The 6,347-nt window shown below is 51.0% G+C and overlaps 1 long non-coding RNA gene across 1 annotated transcript; it reads left to right on the forward strand.

Annotated features, from left to right (window-relative positions):
- The first annotated feature begins 3,126 nt into the window (after positions 1–3,126).
- On the forward strand, positions 3,127–5,655 carry LOC149325246 (uncharacterized). Its single transcript, XR_016286445.1, has 2 exons — positions 3,127–3,851; positions 4,647–5,655. It is a non-coding gene; the product is annotated as an uncharacterized LOC149325246 (long non-coding RNA).
- The last annotated feature ends 692 nt before the right edge of the window (positions 5,656–6,347 follow it).

Raw genomic sequence — 6,347 nt, forward strand, 5'->3', positions numbered from 1 at the left:
ATTATTGGAATGCTGTAATATCCTCAGTGACCTGGAGATAAGCGTGCAGTGATCGGCGCCGTGTGGAGTTAAATGACTTTGGCATGGTTAATTTGTTGTTGATTACGTTTAGGATGTTGTTGTGCCTTAACCCTCATTCCACTGGCCTGTCGGGGAACCAGAGCTGTGCGCCCGCCGTCGCGCAAAGCAGGCACGGACTCGCCGCCAAGGCACGGCGTCATCCTGGCTGGCCGGCTGACCCTTCCTCCTCCTCCTCCTCCTCCTCCTCACTAGCGTCGGATCAAGCCAATCTGAGCGGTGGCCTGTGGCGTGACCTTATCGGAGCAGAGGAACCCCAGGTGCAGAGGAACGCAACGGTCACCGGCGGTTATAAGAGGAGAGCCGCACTGAGACGTGGTAGCAGACGGGCAGCAGACACGCCATCGTGCCAGAGAGATGCTCTCCGCAGGGCCTCGTCCAAGCCCGTTGTGCTCATGGCCCTTGTACATATCTTGCAAAAAACCTTGTGAATATTGTGCATAAACTTCAGTTCACTAACCGTCGCATCGACCGTTCTTCGCTCAGGTGTGCTCAACAGAGGCAGCAGACTGAGACGCACCAAGTCGTAACAGTGGATGGCAGCTGCGGGATCGACCGGCGTCAGCTACCTCGGCGCGGTGAATGCCTGATGTTTTCCCCTCAATTCGCCAGACTGCTCTAGCACACGTGATTGTAGTCTAAAGTAGGGCTTTGTGTGTTGCACTTCAGAGAGCTTTGCTGTTTCGAGCCCAGTCGGAGCGCTTTGAAACGAAAGCTAGTGCACAGGTAGTTAACAAGGCTTTCTTGTAAAGAATTGCTTGCGCGTTTTATTCTTGTAGGGCTATAGTATTGAACGGCAAGAGAATTCAAATAAAGCGCGAACAGCAAGAGGCCATTGTGTGTGATGGAGGACCTTAGAGTGAAGGAACTCATCGAAATTTGCGAAGAGTTGGGCATTGATTTGGGCCCCACGAAACGAAAACAGGCGATCCTTGAGATCATGCGGGCACAGGAAGTAACGGCTGAGGAATCCAACGAGGCCTGGGATGAGATCAAAGAACGCCGTGAGCGCGAAGACGCAGCAAAACGGAAGCAGCCTGAGATAAAACGGCGTGCTCGCGTCAGGAAACTTATGGACCTAGAGCTTGAAGCGCATCGGATAAGTTGCGAGAGAATTGAAGCACTGTCCGTTCTGCATGAGTCCAACGGCCGGCCGCCGAGAGACAGGCCACGGCCCTTCGTGATCGGCGAAGATATGGCGAAGTATCTGGCGGAGTTTGAGCGCGTCTGCGAGAGAAAGCGCGTTGAGTGGAATAGTTGGGCACAGGAGTTGGTAGGCCTTCTTTCCAGCGAAGCGTATGAAGTTATCAAGCGCTTGTTGGATGGCGGCTTGGCAGACTACGATGGGCTGAAAGGTTGTTTACTGATGAGATATGACGTGTCACCGGCGGACCTTCGCCAAAGGTACCAGCGAGAGGAAAATAGTACCAAATCGTTTTACGATTTTCCTTACCAGCTAAAAGCCGACATTTTAGAATGGCTGGAAAATGCGGAAGGTTCGGACGATTGTGACACAGAGGTGGAGTGCGTAGCTGTGGAGCAGCCCTGCCAGTGCGGCGCAGAGGAAGGTAGTCCGTACGTGGCAGATGTAACTGCTGCTTTAACAGTGGTAGATTCCCCGCATTCGCGAACTGAGGAAACCTTTCTATCCTCGGATAAGGTAGCCACAGTGTCGGACGATGCGGTTACAGAGGTCTCGCCTATTGTGATTGAGGCGGAGTTGAAGGAAATTCGATCTCCTGGCGTTTCAAAAGCAGGAGCAGTTGCAGGGAATGGCAGAGAGGATGTTCGGCTGGACATTAATAAAAACGCCAGTGCCAGTTCTAGCGAAGTCAAACAGGATGACGCTCTGTGTTGTGCATCGCGTTCGGCAGAAACGCAGGCCAGTGCCAGTTCTAGCAAAGTCAAAGAGGATGACACACTGCATTGTGCATCGCGTTCGGCAGAAACGCAGGCCAGTGCCAGTTCTAGCGAAGTCAAACGCGATGAAACACTGTGTTGTGCATTGCGTTCGGCAGAAAAGCAGGAACGTAACACTTTCGGTCAACGGATTCGGATGCATATAGAGTTTGCGGACGCTAAGTTGGACGCTAGTGTTACGGCGATCGATGAAAAACGAGTCTCGAGCGTTCGCAGCGCTGTGAGCTTAGTCAGACTCCGAAAAGCAGCCGCAGTAGCGGAAACGCCGTATCTGATTGCAAGGCAGACCGTCATCTGCATTCGGCTGGAACGCGTCAGGAGCGTGGCGAGAGCTGCGTGCCAGCACTCATGTCGAGAGAGAACGCTAGTTCGTCTGCGCCTGAAGTAGCTAAGGTGCGGGACGGCAGTGGACTTCAGAACCTTCCAGACGACGTGGAGGTTCTAGGCGTCATTGTATCAGAGAAAGATGAGGACGGATGTCCACTAAGGGACGCTCAGGAAGAAGAGCAGTGAATTGAGGAATTAAGTGCAGGCGCCATAGATAGACGTGAGCCAGGTAGCGCACGTGAATCGGCCGAGAATTAGAGTGAGATTATGAGAGAGAAGCAACCTAGGCGACAGAAGCAGCATGCGCTTCCAGAAGAGAAAATTAAAGGAAAGCTCAAAATAGAAAGCTGCAACCTGGAGGAAAGGAACCGCCAGTTAGGGAAAGTGAACTTTCACACACAAGGTGGTAGACAAACAGGAGGAACAGTGGTGCTGCCGAAATGAGAGGAAAGCCACGCACAAGAAAGAGAGTTGCCGCCGAAAGATGAAAGGCAGGCATAAGAAAGAGTGGTGCCTTCGAAAAGAGAGAAAGGGCACGCGCGCAGAAACGCGTTGCCGCCATCGGAGGCAGCAGCGCCTCCGGCAAAATGTCTGCAGCAAAGCCCGTCACTTTGTCAACCCAGAAACTATCGTTAGAATCGGAGCTAAAAAATGTTCGAGGGCACAGGCTGTCCTGCAGGCTATCATTTTCCACTGCGGTCACGGGAGAAACCACGGTCCCACAGAACACGGCACGCGCGCGCAGTGAAAACGCATGTGTGGCTCATGAAGCGAAAGATTGTACGGGGCCGTAGTGCCAAAGATAAGTTAACTGGCCAGAAGGAAGCGTCGAAGCGCTTCGCCAAGCATAGTTATCGCGTTGGACAGCCGCGAGCTGAGAAGCCGCCATTTAATAGGCGGAAAATCAAAAGGCCGGGTAGATGCGGACCTCGTATCTAGCGAAAACGGCGGGTGCGCGTGAAATTGAAGATTCGTGAAAGGTCGCACTTGCCGTCACGAAAAAATGGCTGAGGCTTAGCTTGGTTAAGCCTGGAGAATGCGAAACATCATCGTGTCGCGTAATTTGGAGGCGCACAACCACAGCGACGGCGCGAGGTGGGCCAATACCTCCTAGAAAGACTTGAGGCCTGCGCGCTCCCAAATGTCACGTGAGCAACGTCATTTTCGGTAGGCGATCGCCTCTTCGAGGGTCGGGAGGCGCGCGCGCACGAAACGAACCGACGAACCCCGCAGTCGGCGCGCGGACCAGCGGCAGGAAGCCTGCCGTTGCGTGCATCGTTCTGGTGTTGTTCTGTGTTTCGGCACTGGGTGCGCGTTCCTGCGCATGATCGGCGCGCGTGGTGGTTGTCAAGGAGTGAAGTGCGGCTATCAGCATGCCTTACAAGTGCTGTGTGCCGAAATGCCGGGGAAACTACGACGAAGACTCGAAAATTCAAGTCTTCTCATTTCCGAAGGACGATGCCCAGCGGCACAAGTGGCTGCGTGCAATACCACGCAAGGACTACCAAGTTACAGCTTCTTCAAGGGTAAGAACTGCTTTAATTAGCTTGTTGTGTACCTTCATGCCCGCTTTTACGCTGCGCAAAGTTCATTGTCAGTGCGAGCATATTGAGCGTTAGGCCTAGAATTCTTTCGTGTTCATATTAAGGCGAAAGCCTTTAATACCTCATACTATCGTTAGTTGCGCGTCTGCAGGAGTGTCGACAGACGCATCGGCAGGAGTATCGACAGACGCATCGGCAGGAATTTCGACAGACGCGTCGGCAGGAATTGCGACAGACGCGTCGGCAGAAATGTCGACAGACGCGTCTGCAGGAATTTCGACAGACGCGTCGGCAGGAATTTCGACAGACGCGCCGGCAGGAATTTCGACAGACGCGTCGGCAGAAGTGTCGACAGACGCGTCGGCAGGAGTGTCGACAGACGCGTCGGCAGGAATTTCGACAGACGCGTCGGCAGAAGTGTCGACAGACGCGTCGGCAGGAGTGTCGACAGACGCGTCGGCAGGAATTTCGACAGACGCGTCGGCAGACGCATCGGCAGGAGTGTCGACAGGCGCGTCGGCAGGAATTTCGACAGACGCGTCGGCAGAAGTGTCGACAGACGCGTCGGCAGGAGTGTCGACAGACGCGTCGGCAGGAATTTCGACAGACGCATCATACCATGTGTTTTCTGCGAAAAGTGTTCGTTCAGCCTGTGCTTGCATCAGGAAAGAATCTGCCAATACCAAAAATACCTTGAGCACGTATACATAATTAATGTCCTTTCGGAGATACTGTGATATCTTTTTGTGGTACAGTCCCCTGTTTTCGTTTTTGCAGGTCTGTGCGCTGCACTTCCATGAGAGCTTTATTAAAAAAAAAACAGTCTATCATAACCCAAGGACTGGAAAGGTTATCGAGACCACTTTGCCGGTGCCACGACTGGACCCTAGCGCTGTGCCTTCAATATTCAAGGACTGCCCATCGTACCTGTCCACACCACAATGTTCCAAAACAAGAGAGGAGCCACACGATCGACGGCAGCGACTGGAGTCCTCCCACCTTGCAAAGGCATTGGCGGACTCATTGTCGTCATATACGACGGAAGCTGGCAGATATCAGTTCCAGACAATAACGGAGCTAAAGGCATGTATGCAGGGAACCTCTTTGCCAGAGAAGTGGTCAGTAGTGCATACCTCAACAAGTGTAATGTTCCTGTTGATAACCGGAGGCACCATGCCAAGCATTGAAGCTTCTGTTGTGATCAGTGACAGTATGGACATAACTGTGTGCCATCAGAAGGTCAAACTTACAAAAGTAAATAACTGTCCTGTCCCCAGTAAAGTTTCGGATATCAGATGCATCGTAGAAATTCTAGAGAATTTGTCAAGTTTTGAAACACAGTGTATTATTTCTGAGGATGTGGTAAAAGCTATCGAAACCCTCCTCCATGTTTTGAAACAGCAGCTACCAGTGGAAACTCGAAGTGTCCTTAAAGCGCTGAAAGAACAGCTGGAAATAATCACTACGAAAATGCCCAGGTATTCACCACATTTGATGGTTATTGCTAGTCTGCTCTTTACAATATCGCCACACGCTTACAAATTCCTGCGACACGCAGGTGTTATTGCACTTCCTCACCCTGCAACTATCAGAAAGCTTTGTGCGTCATGTGAGCTGTCGCCGCAAGTAGAGGAAGGTGAAAATTTTTTGTCTTACATGAAGAAGCGTGTGAAGTGTCTCCAGCCTTACGAGCGCATAGTGACTTTGATGATTGATGAAATTCACTTGAAACCATTCTTCGATTATAAAGGTGGCAATGTTTGCGGAACTGCCTTTAACTCGTCTGACGCTGCCACGACGGCCCATGTTTTTATGGTACAAAGTTTGGCTTCGTCTTTCAAAGAAGTCGCTCACATCCTTCCTGTTAAAACCATTGATGCTGCTATGTTGCATAGCATCACCCAAAAAGTGGTGACTGGTTTAGAGTCGCACGGATACAAAGTAGTATGTGTTGTTACTGACAACAATGCTATTAATAGAAAGACAATGTCGATCTTCTGTAGTCCTCCAAAGCTGCAGTTTGTGTATCCTCATCCCTGTGACCCTACGAGACCCCTGTTTTACATTATTGACACAGTCCACCTCTTGAAATGTGTGCGAAATAACTGGATAAACCAAAAAAATCACGGCACCAATTTCTATTACCCGAAGTTTGAGATCACTAGTTATACAATTGACAGTGGTCACATCATGTGGGCTTCGTTTGAAGCTCTGCGAAGATTACACAAACTGGAAGAAGGGTGTTTGCTGAAGTATGGGCACCAGTTAACCTCTAAAGCTCTGAATCCGTCAAAGTTAGAGCGGCAAAATGTCAAGATCGCACTGCAAGTATTCAATCAATTTACTGCAGAAGGGCTTCTGGTACATGCCAATGAAATTGACAGAGCAGCAGAAACTGCGAACTTTATCAACATTATCGTTCGCTGGTGGTCAGTGGTCAATGTCAAAACACCTTCGAAGGGCTTCCAAAAACGTGAC

The sequence above is a fragment of the Amblyomma mixtum genome, chromosome 10 (assembly GCF_055824585.1).
Source record: "Amblyomma mixtum isolate Tamu chromosome 10, ASM5582458v1, whole genome shotgun sequence".
NCBI lineage: Eukaryota > Metazoa > Arthropoda > Arachnida > Ixodida > Ixodidae > Amblyomma > Amblyomma mixtum.